Genomic DNA, 14,714 nt, shown 5'->3' with positions numbered 1-14,714 from the left:
TGTATTGAAATATGAAATCTTGTGGTCTATTATTATGATTTGATATATATAGGTTAAACCTATAATTCACCAACATTTTTGTTGACGTTTAAAGCATGTTTATTCTCAGGTGAATATTAAGAGCTTCCGCTGTTGCATACTAAAATAAGGACAAGATTTGGAGTCCATGTTTGTATGATATTGTGTAAAAACTGCATTCAAGAAACTGATTTCGATGTAACATATTTGTATTGTAAATCATTATGTAATGGTCGTGTGTAAACAGAATATTTTAGATTATCATTATTTGATAATCTACGTAAAGCTTTTTAAACCTTTATTTATGAAATAAAGGTTATGGTTTGTTTTAAAAATGAATGCAGTCTTTGAAAAACGTCTCATATAGAGGTCAAAACCTCGCAACGAAATCAATTAATATGGAACGTTTTTAATCAATAAGAACGGGACATTTCAGTTGGTATCCGAGCGTTGGTCTTAGAGAACCAGAATTTTGCATTAGTGTGTCTTATCAAGTTTGTTAGGATGCATTAGTGAGTCTGGACTTCGACCGTGTTTACTTAAAAAATGATTGCTTAACAAATTTTGTTGGAAACTATATATTTTTAACATGTGAATATTATGTGATATATTAATCTCTTAACGCGTTTGATATTATGTGATAGATGTCTACCTCTAGAACAAGTCCCATTGACTCGCCTAATAATAATGAAGAGTCAAATGTAAATTGGAATGATTCGTGGACTGATTCACAAGTTCCCGAAGAGGAACCGGAAGAAGAGTCGGAACCGGAAGAAGAATCGGAACCGGAAGAAGAATCGGAACCGGATGAAGAAATAGAACCGGTGGGGGAAATAATAAAACGGTTAAGTAAAAGAAAATCCTCAACCAACCGACCAAGGTTAATTATGGTCAATGGTGTTTCCGCCAAGGAAGCAAAATATTGGGAGGATTACCAATTCTCCGATGAATCAGATTCCGACGAGAATTCCGATGATGTTATAGAAATTACCCCAACTGAATTTAAAAAGGTAAAAGAAAATAATAAGGGAAAGGGCATAAAAATAGAGAAATCTAATTCCAACCTCGATGAACTTTATATGTATCGTCAACCCCCGAAGTCCTTAAGTTGTAACAATGACCCGGGAACCTCTAAACCACCAGGTTTTTCTAAACCAATGTGGAAAATTACGGCTCGTATTAGGGGAACATCATATATCCCTAGAAACTTGGCAAAACGAACCAAAACCGAAGAAGAAGAAACAAGCGAGTCGGAATAAGATAGTTGTATTCGTGTGGTGTAATATATGTAATATAGTGTGCTTATGCTTTATGATATATGTAAAAATTGCTTGTATTAATAAGTATTTTTTTTTATGAATCTAACTCTTGTCTATTTTACAGTATAAAAAACACAAAATGGATAGACAACCCAATATTTTAAGAGACCTACCCGGAGACATGATTGATGAAATCTTGTCTAGAGTCGGTCAGAATTCTTCGGCACAACTATTTAAGGCGAGATCAGTTTGTAAGACATTCGAAGAACGTTCCAAGAATGCCTTGGTTTATAAAAGGCTTTCGTTCGAAAGATGGGGGATATCACATTGGGAAATCCATAAGTTACGATGTGTTTACTTTGATGCATATATTGCGGGGAACCCAAATGCTATTTTACGCAATGGGTTAAGAAATTATTTTGACTCAATATATCCGAATATTGGACTTCGTGATTTAGAAAAAGCGGCTAACATGCAACATAAAGAAGCATGTTATGCTTACGGATTAGTAATGTTCTCTTCTCACCAAAGTGAGAACAAGAACATCGGGCTACAACTGTTAAACAAAACGTTCCCACAAGTGACGGAGTCGGTAATTGGGGTAAGAAATGAGGTTTTTAGATTGTTACGGGACTGTTGGACATTACGTAACCCTCGTCCCTTTGATGACGTTACAACACGATGTCTTATCAACGGCCATAACGGTTATGTTCCATAAGACCAAGGATGGGAAGTAATCCTAGTAAAACCAGAATGCATGACTTGTTTCTGGACGTATGAATTACGTGTCTTTATTGCCTTTGCTGAACGACTTGTGTACTAGCTAGAATTATCTTCACAACCATCTTGTATCAAATTTATTGTGTGCTATATTTCATGCTATATGTAAAATAAGCGGTATTGTAAGTTTGTAAAATATTGTGTAAAAGTTTGGACGCGAAATATTATTATAATCAGTTTTTCATATAGAATTGTAGTAGTTGAATTGTATATTAGCTACTAGGTATGAACTTAACGGGTAGGTACTACCCGAATTTAAACTTATAAAATGCTAATATGAAGAAAAAGCTTTTATAAATGAGTTCATATTATGCTACGAAATACTATTAACTACTCTTAATATTCTGTATGATTAACTTGTTCCATTTGACTATTTTGAAGGAAATGGCACCGACTACTCGACACACCGTGAATATGAATGAAGAGGAATTCCGTACTTTTCTAGCTTCAAACATAGCCGTAGTACAGGCTGCGCTACATACCAACAATAACCTTGGATCTAGCAGTACAGGAAATCGTGTAGGATGCACCTACAAAGAATTCACTGCCTGCAAACCTTTGGAATTTGATGGAACCGAAGGACCGATCGGATTGAAACGGTGGACCGAGAAGGTCGAATCGGTGTTTGCCATAAGTAAGTGTACTGAAGAGGACAAAGTGAAGTACGCTACGCATACCTTCACAGGTTCTGCGTTAACATGGTGGAATACCTATCTAGAGCAAGTGGGACAAGATGATGCTTACGCACTACCGTGGTCAGCATTCAAGCACTTAATGAACGAGAAGTACCGTCCCAGAACTGAGGTCAATAAGCTCAAGACAGAACTTAGAGGGTTACGAACCCAAGGATTTGATATTACCACGTACGAAAGACGATTCACAGAATTATGCCTATTGTGTCCGGGAGCGTTCGAAGATGAGGAAGAGAAGATCGACGCGTTTGTGAAAGGATTACCGGAAAGAATCCAAGAAGATATAAGTTCACAGGAGCCCGCCTCCATACAACAGGCATGTAGAATGGCTCACAAACTAGTGAACCAGATTGAAGAAAGAATTAAAGAACAGACTGCTAAAGAGGCCAATGTGAAGCAAGTCAAAAGAAAGTGGGAGGAAAACGGTGATAAGAATCACCAATACAACAACAACAGCAATTACAACAATAATCGCAACAATTATCCCAACAATCGCAACATCAATCGCAACTACAACAAACGGCCCAACAACAACAACAACAACAACAACAGCAACTACAACAATCATCCCAATAACAATAATAACCGCAACAACAACAACAATCAGAAGAAGCTATGCCAAAGGTGTGAAAAGTATCACTCGGGGTTCTGCACCAAATTTTGCAACAAGTGTAAAAGAAATGGTCATAGCGCGGCGAAGTGTGAGGTTTACGGACCAGGGGTTAATAGAACGAAAGGAACAAATAGTGTCGGAACGAGTAATGGAGGAGCAAGTAGTGTCGGAGCAAGTCACGCCAATGTAGTTTGTTATAAATGTGGAAAACCTGGCCACATTATTAGAAATTGCCCGAACCAGGAGAACACGAATGGACAAGGCCGCGGAAGAGTTTTCAATATTAATGCGGCAGAGGCACAGGAAGATCCGGAGCTTGTTACGGGTACGTTTCTTATTGACAATAAATCTGCTTACGTTTTATTTGATTCGGGTGCGGATAGAAGCTATATGAGTAGAGATTTTTGTGCTAAATTAAGTTGTCCATTGACACCTTTGGATAGTAAATTTTTACTCGAATTAGCAAATGGTAAATTAATTTCAGCAGATAATATATGTCGGAATCGATAAATTAAACTGGTTAGCGAAACATTTAAGATTGACTTGATACCAGTAGAGTTAGGGAGTTTTGATGTAATAATCGGTATGGACTGGTTGAAAGAAGTGAAAGCAGAGATCGTTTGTTACAAAAATGCAATTCGCATTATACGAGAAAAAGAAAAACCCTTAATGGTGTACGGAGAAAAGGGCAACACGAAGCTACATCTTATTAGTAATTTGAAGGCACAAAAACTAATAAGAAAAGGTTGCTATGCTGTTCTAGCACACGTCGAGAAAGTACAAACTGAAGAAAAGAGCATCAATGATGTTCCCATTGCAAAAGAATTTCCCGATGTATTTCCGAAAGAATTACCGGGATTACCCCCACATCGATCCGTTGAATTTCAAATAGATCTTGTACCAGGAGCTGCACCAATAGCTCGTGCTCCTTACAGACTCGCACCCAGCGAGATGAAAGAACTGCAAAGCCAATTACAAGAACTTTTAGAGCGTGGTTTCATTCGACCAAGCACATCACCGTGGGGAGCTCCTGTTTTGTTTGTCAAGAAGAAAGATGGTACATTCAGGTTGTGTATCGACTACCGAGAGTTGAACAAACTTACCATCAAGAACCGCTACCCACTACCGAGAATCGACGACTTATTTGATTAACTACAAGGCTCGTCTGTTTATTCAAAGATTGACTTACGTTCCGGGTATCATCAAATGCGGGTGAAAGAAGATGATATTCCAAAGACTGCTTTCAGAACACGTTACGGTCATTACGAGTTTATGGTCATGCCGTTTGGTTTAACTAATGCACCAGCTGTGTTCATGGACCTTATGAACCGAGTGTGTGGACCATACCTTGACAAGTTTGTCATTGTTTTCATTGATGACATACTAATTTACTCAAAGAATGACCAAGAACACGGTGAACATTTGAGAAAGGTGTTAGAAGTATTGAGGAAGGAAGAATTGTACGCTAAGTTTTCAAAGTGTGCATTTTGGTTGGAAGAAGTTCAATTCCTCGGTCACATAGTGAACAAAGAAGGTATTAAGGTGGATCCGGCAAAGATAGAAACTGTTGAAAAGTGGGAAACCCCGAAAACTCTGAAACACATACGCCAGTTTTTAGGACTAGCTGGTTACTACAGAAAGTTCATCCAAGACTTTTCCAGAATAACAAAACCCTTGACTGCATTAATGTATAAAGGGAATAAATTTGAATGGAATGATGAACAAGAGAAAGCGTTTCAGTTATTGAAGAAAAAGCTAACTACGGCACCTATATTGTCATTGCCTGAAGGGAATGATGATTTTGTGATTTATTGTGACGCATCAAAGCAAGGTCTCGGTTGTGTATTAATGCAACGAACGAAGGTGATTGCTTATGCGTCTAGACAATTGAAGATTCACGAACAAAATTATACGACGCATGATTTGGAATTAGGCGCGGTTGTTTTTGCATTAAAGACTTGGAGGCACTACTTATATGGGGTCAAAAGTATTATATATACCGACCACAAAAGTCTTCAACACATATTTAATCAGAAACAACTGAATATGAGGCAGCTCACCCTCGCGGGATCGCGACCCTTTGTCCCGGCCATTGTAGCACGTGTGTCGCCCAGGGCATAAGGGGCATGATGACTTGACGTCATCCTCACCTTCCTCCGGCTTATCACCGGAGGTGGATTGAATTATTGAATGATTACGACTTTGAGATTCGTTACCACCCGAGGAAGGCAAATGTGGTAGCCGATGCCTTGAGCAGGAAGGACAGAGAACCCATTCGAGTAAAATCTTTGAATATAATGATTCATAATAACCTTACTACTCAAATAAAGGAGGCGCAACAAGGAGTTTTAAAAAAAGGAAATTAAAAGGATGAAATACCCAAAGGATCGGAGAAGCATCTTAATATTCGGGAAGACGGAACCCGGTATAGGGCTGAAAGGATTTGGGTACCAAAATTTGGAGATATGAGAGAAATGGTACTTAGAGAAGCTCATAAAACCAGATACTCAATACATCCTGGAACGGGGAAGATGTACAAGGATCTCAAGAAACATTTTTGGTGGTCGGGTATGAAAGCTGATGTTGCTAAATACGTAGGAGAATGTTTGACGTGTTCTAAGGTCAAAGCTGAGCATCAGAAACCATCAGGTCTACTTCAACAACCCGAAATCCCGGAATGGAAATGGGAAAACATTACCATGGATTTCATCACTAAATTGCCAAGGACTGTAAGTGGTTTTGATACTATTTGGGTAATAGTTGATCGTCTCACCAAATCAGCACACTTCCTGCCAATAAGAGAAGATGACAAGATGGAGAAGTTAGCACGACTGTATTTGAAGGAAGTCATCTCCAGACATGGAATACCAATCTCTATTATCTCTGATAGGGATGGCAGATTTATTTCAAGATTCTGGCAGACATTACAGCAAGCATTAGGAACTCGTCTAGACATGAGTACTGCCTATCATCCTCAAACTGATGGGCAGAGCAAAAGGACGATACAAACGCTTGAAGACATGCTACGAGCATGTGTTATTGATTTCGGAAACAGTTGGGATCGACACCTACCGTTAGCAGAATTTTCCTACAACAACAGCTACCATTCAAGCATTGAGATGGCGCCTTTTGAAGCACTTTATGGTAGAAAGTGCAGGTCTTCGATTTTTTGGAGTGAAGTGGGGGATAGACAGATTACGGGTCCGGAGATTATACAAGAAACTACCGAGAAGATCATCCAAATTCAACAACGGTTGAAAACTGCCCAAAGTCGACAAAAGAGCTACGCTGACATTAAAAGAAAAGATATAGAATTTGAAATTGGAGAGATGGTCATGCTTAAAGTTTCACCTTGGAAAGGCGTTGTTCGATTTGGTAAACGAGGGAAATTAAATCCAAGGTATATTGGACCATTCAAGATTATTGATCGTGTCGGACCAGTAGCTTACCGACTTGAGTTACCTCAACAACTCGCGGCTGTACATAACACTTTCCACGTCTCGAATTTGAAGAAATGTTTTGCTAAAGAAGATCTCACTATTCCGTTAGATGAAATCCAAATCAACGAAAAACTTCAATTCATCGAAGAACCCGTCGAAATAATGGATCGTGAGGTTAAAAGACTTAAGCAAAACAAGATACCAATTGTTAAGGTTCGATGGAATGCTCGTAGAGGACCCGAGTTCACCTGGGAGCGTGAAGATCAGATGAAGAAGAAATACCCGCATCTATTTCCAGAAGATTCGTCAACACCTTCAACAGCTTAAAATTTCGGGACGAAATTTATTTAACGGGTAGGTACTGTAGTGACCCAAACTTTTCCATGTTTATATATATTAATTGAGATTGATATTTACATGATTAAATGTTTCCAACATGTTAAGCAATCAAACTTGTTAAGACTTGATTAATTGAAATATGTTTCATATAGACAATTGACCACCCAAGTTGACCGGTGATTCACGAACGTTAAAACTTGTAAAAACTATATGATGACATATATATGGATATATATATAGTTACCATGATACTATGATAAGTAAACATATCATTAAGTATATTAACAATGAACTACATATGTAAAAACAAGACTACTAACTTAATGATTTTTAAACGAGACATATATGTAACGATTATCTTTGTAAAGACATTTAATGTATATATATCATATTAAGAGATATTCATACATGATAATATCATGATAATATAATAATTTAAAATCTCATTTGATATTATAAACATTGGGTTAACAACATTTAACAAGATCGTTAACCTAAAGGTTTCAAAACAACACTTACATGTAACGACTAACGATGACTTAACGACTCAGTTAAAATGTATATACATGTAGTGTTTTAATATGTATTTATACACTTTTGAAAGACTTCAATACACTTATCAAAATACTTCTACTTAACAAAAATGCTTACAATTACATCCTCGTTCAGTTTCATCAACAATTCTACTCGTATGCACCCGTATTAATACTCGTACAATACACAGCTTTTAGATGTATGTACTATTGGTATATACACTCCAATGATCAGCTCTTAGCAGCCCATGTGAGTCACCTAACACATGTGGGAACCATCATTTGGCAACTAGCATGAAATATCTCATAAAATTACAAAAAATATGAGTAATCATTCATGACTTATTTACATGAAAACAAAATTACATATCCTTTATATCTAATCCATACACCAACGACCAAAAACACCTACAAACACTTTCATTCTTCAATGTTCTTCATCTAATTGATCTCTCTCAAGTTCTATCTTCAAGTTCTAAGTGTTCTTCATATATTCTACAAGTTCTAGTTACATAAAATCAAGAATACTTTCAAGTTTGCTAGCTCACTTCCAATCTTGTAAGGTGATCATCCAACCTCAAGAAATCATTGTTTCTTACAGTAGGTTATCATTCTAATACAAGGTAATAATCATATTCAAACTTTGGTTCAATTTCTATAACTATAACAATCTTATTTCAAGTGATGATCTTACTTGAACTTGTTTTCGTGTCATGATTCTGCTTCAAGAACTTCGAGTCATCCAAGGATCCGTTGAAGCTAGATCCATTTTTCTCTTTTCCAGTAGGTTTATCCAAGGAACTTAAGGTAGTAATGATGTTCATAACATCATTCGATTCATACATATAAAGCTATCTTATTCGAAGGTTTAAACTTGTAATCACTAGAACATAGTTTAGTTAATTCTAAACTTGTTCGCAAACAAAAGTTAATCCTTCTAACTTGACTTTTAAAATCAACTAATCACATGTTCTATATCTATATGATATGCTAACTTAATGATTTAAAACCTGGAAACACGAAAAACACCGTAAAACCGGATTTACGCCGTCGTAGTAACACCGCGGGCTGTTTTGGGTTAGTTAATTAAAAACTATGATAAACTTTGATTTAAAAGTTGTTATTTTTAGAAAATGATTTTTATTATGAACATGAAACTATATCCAAAAATTATGGTTAAACTCAAAGTGGAAGTATGTTTTCTAAAATGGTCATCTAGACGTCGTTCTTTCGACTGAAATGACTACCTTTATAAAAACGACTTGTAACTTATTTTTCCGACTATAAACTTATACTTTTTCTGTTTAGATTCATAAAATAGAGTTCAATATGAAACCATAGCAATTTGATTCACTCAAAACGGATTTAAAATGAAGAAGTTATGGGTAAAACAAGATTGGATAATTTTTCTCATTTTAGCTACGTGAAAATTGGTAACAAATCTATTCCAACCATAACTTAATCAACTTGTATTATATATTATGTAATCTTGAGATACCATAGACACGTATACAATGTTTCGACCTATCATGTCGACACATCTATATATATTTCGGAACAACCATAGACACTCTATATGTGAATGTTGGAGTTAGCTATACAGGGTTGAGGTTGATTCCAAAATATATATAGTTTGAGTTGTGATCAATACTGAGATATGTATACACTGGGTCGTGGATTGATTCAAGATAATATTTATCGATTTATTTCTGTACATCTAACTGTGGACAACTAGTTGTAGGTTACTAACGAGGACAGCTGACTTAATAAACTTAAAACATCAAAATATATTTAAAGTGTTGTAAATATATTTTGAACATACTTTGATATATATGTATATATTGTTATAGGTTCGTGAATCAACCAGTGGCCAAGTCTTACTTCCCGACGAAGTAAAAATCTGTGAAAGTGAGTTATAGTCCCACTTTTAAAATCTAATATTTTTGGGATGAGAATACATGCAGGTTTTATAAATGAATTACAAAATAGACACAAGTACGTGAAACTACATTCTATGGTTGAATTATCAAAATCGAATATGCCCCTTTTTATTAAGTCTGGTAATCTAAGAATTAGGGAACAGACACCCTAATTGACGCGAATCCTAAAGATAGATCTATTGGGCTTAACAAACCCCATCCAAAGTACCAGATGCTTTAGTACTTCGAAATTTATATCATATCCGAAGGGTGTCCCGGAATGATGGGGATATTCTTATATATGCATCTTGTTAATGTCGGTTACCAGGTGTTCACCATATGAATGATTTTTATCTCTATGTATGGGATGTGTATTGAAATATGAAATCTTGTGGTCTATTGTTACGATTTGATATATATAGGTTAAACCTATAACTCACCAACATTTTTGTTGACGTTTAAAGCATGTTTATTCTCAGGTGAATATTAAGAGCTTCCGCTGTTGCATACTAAAATAAGGACAAGATTTGGAGTCCATGTTTGTATGATATTGTGTAAAAACTGCATTCAAGAAACTGATTTCGATGTAACATATTTGTATTGTAAACCATTATGTAATGGTCGTGTGTAAACAGGATATTTTAGATTATCATTATTTGATAATCTACGTAAAGCTTTTTAAACCTTTATTTATGAAATAAAGGTTATGGTTTGTTTTAAAAATGAATGCAGTCTTTGAAAAACGTCTCATATAGAGGTCAAATCCTCGCAACGAAATCAATTAATATGGAACGTTTTTAATCAATAAGAACGGGACATTTCACTCACTGTCGTAAAAGTATAGTTTTAACAAGTTTTCAACTTATTAAAATATAGCCGACGTCCTTGGATTCACAAACCTATATCAATAATAATGATTCAGATAATAATACATGTGAACAAAATTAATATAGCAAGTTCATAGAATACTTATATAATAATTTTTAACATTTTATGTTATTAGTCAATTGTCAGTAGTCCTTTGTTAGTAGTCCATTGTTAGTAGTCCTAAATAGTCCAAAAAGTCCAACAGTCCAATAATCAGTATATATATATATAATCTTAGAATTACCCCACGGCGTATTGTGTACATATTGTGTTGTATCAATCCAGAGACGTGTTAACTTATGATTTATCAAAACGTATTGTATACGTATTGTCATGGAACGTACCAAGATTATTATATATATACAATCTCGGAATCAACCAAGATTATAATATTTTTTTATACTAGTGATAACATGTCCAAATATATATAGTATATAGGAAAAGTTAGCAAGGATATGATTAATATAGTTTTTATAAGATAAATTTCGTCCATATAAAGTTAATTTTAGTAGATTTTGTTTTGCTCGCCAAATATTCATTACAACTTCGTTTAAAGTGAATAAAATTGCTATGGATTCCTTAAGAAGTTAATTTTTCAAAACCAATTCGAAATGTTCAGCCCAAGTAGTAATTTTTAGAGTTTTACCCTCTTTTTGTGCCGGTGGTCAGATTTGGAAGAATCCCGGCATCCACCTGATATATGATTTTTGATAAAATACTTCCACTTTGTCTAAAATCATGAAAAAATTACTGGAAGTATTAATTACATATATTAACATATTTCAAAAGTCTTAACCTCGAACTCAAAGTTTAAGATAGGTTTTTAATTCCCAACCCAAAACAGCCCGCTTTTTACCTAATGGAGATTAAACGATATATGTTAAGTTTCAAGGTGTTCTTCATATGTACAAGTTATAAGTTCTTATATTAACTTAATATAACATCATAATATATATAAATAAGTGTTATTAAAGTTAAGTTAGAAAGATTAGATTAGTTTTTCAAACAAGTTTAGAATCAACTAAACTATGTTCTAGTTTATAAACTCTTATATAGATAGCTATAAACATATGAATTGAACAAGAGTTTAGGCAAGGTTAATACCTTGATTTTGAAGCTTGAACTTGCTAGAAATAGATGAAGAACAAAGAAAGGGATACTAGAACTAGAGAGAGTACGTGTGTAAGTAAACTTGATGTAAAAATTAGAAAATGGAATGGTAAAAATTTGATCAAATATGGTGTCTTTATATACTAGTTGTAATTTTGTTGTTTTGTGAAAAATATCTAGTATAAGTTAAAAACCATTAGGTCATGCATGACATAATACATCAATAATTGTAGATTTCTATTCGTATATACTAATAGTAAATACTTCTAGAAACTGCGTATAATACGCGTATAAATACCGTATAAATACCGTATAAATATGAGTAGAATTCGTGAGAAAAATGAACGGAAATATGAATATAGCTATCCCTTATCTGTATTTATATATTATTAAGTGTATTCAATACTTTTAAGGATGTATTTATACTCATGATACATTGTATGTAAATACATTTTAACATAAGTCAATTCGGTTGTCTCCACCTTCTTAATATAATTTTGCATCATCTCCTCTAAACTTTTCGAAGGTTGGGATTGTTGAATGTTTTGTTAAGGTTGTTGATTGTAACCTTGGTTATTTTGTGGTTGACTATAACGTTGGTTGTTTTGATAATTTGGATTGGGTTGGTTGTTATAAGGTTGATTGTTGTAAGATTGTTGGTTTTGGTATTGGAAGTTGTTGTTTCAGTTTTGGTTATAGTTTGGGTTGTAACTTTGGTTTGTAAATCCGGGTGGTGTGTTGGTTTGATTATTAAACGAGACTTACTTTTGGTTAGGGTTGTAGTAGCCTTGATTTGATGAACCGCTCCTTTGATAATTTTGATTACTCACATAGTTGACATGAGCATCCGAATTCATGGGAATGTCATCCAAATCAATATGGTTGCATTGATTAATTTGGGGACAATTCTTGGTGAGATGTGGCCCTTCGCACCTTTGACAACCTACTTGCATTGCGATAATCGATTGTTGTAGCTTTTTCAACTCTTTCCCATACATTTGAAATTGATTGTTCAAGCTTGCAAATGTGGCTTGCCCATTATCACTCTCTACTTGTGCTACACTTTTCCTTGACAAATCTTGAGGTGAAGAAGCCCATTCGTTTGTATTAACCGAGATATCCTCTAGGAAAGTTTCGGCTGCAGTCGGTGATTTGTACATAAACACTCCACCCGCGGACGCATCAAGAGTTTGTCTTGTCAAAGCATTAGTGCCACGGTAGAACGTGTTGATGTACTCTTTTTTATTCAAACCATGTGGTAGACAAGCTCGCAACATCTTCTTAAAACGTATCCATGCATCATACAAAGTCACATCATTCCGTTGAGTGAATCCATTAATTTCCATTCTAAGTCGTTCCGCTTTCGATGGTGGAAAGAAGTGATTGATAAACGCATCGGTTAAATCTTGAAAAGTCTTAATCGAATCGGAAGGTAAGTTCCTTAACCATACTTTCACATCTCCTTGAAGAGTAAAGGGGAATGCCCTTAACTTAAAAGCATCATCGGTCACATCCTTGTTCTTATAGATATCACAAATGTCGTTAAATTGTTGAATGTGCTCGAAAGGATTGTCTTCTATTAACCCATGAAAGAACATATCTTTGATCATTGTGAAGAAGTTTCGCTCGATCTTTCAATTATCGGATCCAATTGGTGGTTTTGTAATAGTCGGAGGCACCAACGTAGGTGCAACCAACCTAGCGTTCCACATCGGCGTGTCATTTGGATCATCTTGTTGTTCTTGATTAAATGGTAGTGGGTTGATGGGAATAGCATGACCAAATGTATTACCCTCGGGAGGAGGTGGTGGACTGTTTCCACTCATCTTTTCTAAACAAAATGGCAAAGCTTTGAAATTTCTTTTTAATACTCTTTCTTCTCTACGTTTATAAACCCCGTGAACGTGCTTCTCCGGATCGGAAAATGGATGTGCAAACTCTTAATCCTTGTGGGATCTCTTTTTCATACACCAAAGTACCTATCCTTCAATCACAACACAAACGGTTTTCCGAAACACAAATAACATATAAAAAAAACACGAAAAGTAACTTTTGCAAAGATAAATCCTTACAAAAGGATCAAACAATTAAAAGCTTAAATCAAATATTCAATTAGCTAACCGCTCCCCGGCCCAGCGGCGCCAAGAAAGTGTGATACGTGTGGAACAATACATCAATTACCCTCAAAATTTATACTAGATTCAAACACTACAAATAAGCACACATAACTAACGAGCACTTAAGACCCGGTTATTATAGCACTTTAATGTAGGTATTTGTTTCAAGTTCGTCCCAAGAGAGTGGTGTAAATTGAATAATCGAAACTATTAATTGTCCTAGGGTTTGTTGATTGGGGGGTTTTGATTGATTTTAAACTAACAACTAAAACCTGCACAAGTAAACAAACTTAAACTTAACAATTAAAACTAGCAACAAGTAGCAAGTAACTAAATATTGAGATCTAAATCAATTAACTAAGTAGTGTTCACTTACCTAATCCTCTATATGCTTTGATTGTCCCGTTTTACCTAATTTGCTATCGCATTAGTTGTTGAACTATTAAATGTTTAGCATCACTACCAAACCTTAATCAAACTACACTTTGCAAACTCACATAAGCATTGTATTCTGAGATCAAGTCAAGTATGAGCGGTTATTGAGATTATGCTTGGGTTGAAATCACTTAAAACCCTTCAACTATCAAAATCACTTAAGATAATCAAACACCACTATGTTGACTAAAGGCTAATTGAAAACCAACCTAAACTAAGAACACAATCACTTAAAATTTCCAATTTAGTTGTCTAGATTACTTAAAGTGTTGAAGCACAAATTGATTCACTTCTCAAATCACTAAGAGAGCTACACAATCTTTGTAATCAAAGTAAAGCCTAAAACAATGCATAGCAATGGACCTCATAGCTAACATAATAACACTTGCTCATGTATTTCATTCAAACAACTTCAATCAATAAATTTAGGGCAGATCCTTACACTAGAGATTCATAGATGAGTAAACACAATCAAATTAGCCAAGCATGGCTAAGATTACACTAATCATAAGCATTGAAACACAAATAAACATCATATTAATCTATTACAAGTATTCAATTCAAACTAGAGAAATAAAGGTGGAGATTACAA

The 14,714-nt window shown here is 35.0% G+C and overlaps 1 non-coding gene across 1 annotated transcript; it reads left to right on the top strand.

Annotated features, from left to right (window-relative positions):
* Positions 1 to 12,818: 12,818 nt before the first annotated feature.
* Positions 12,819 to 12,925, top strand: LOC139886788 (small nucleolar RNA R71). Its single transcript, XR_011772654.1, has one exon. It is a non-coding gene; the product is annotated as a small nucleolar RNA R71 (small nucleolar RNA).
* Positions 12,926 to 14,714: the final 1,789 nt, after the last annotated feature.

The sequence above is a fragment of the Rutidosis leptorrhynchoides genome, chromosome 1 (genome assembly GCF_046630445.1).
Source record: "Rutidosis leptorrhynchoides isolate AG116_Rl617_1_P2 chromosome 1, CSIRO_AGI_Rlap_v1, whole genome shotgun sequence".
Taxonomy (NCBI): Eukaryota; Viridiplantae; Streptophyta; class Magnoliopsida; order Asterales; family Asteraceae; genus Rutidosis; species Rutidosis leptorrhynchoides.
This window is presented reverse-complemented; position numbering and strand designations above follow the sequence as displayed.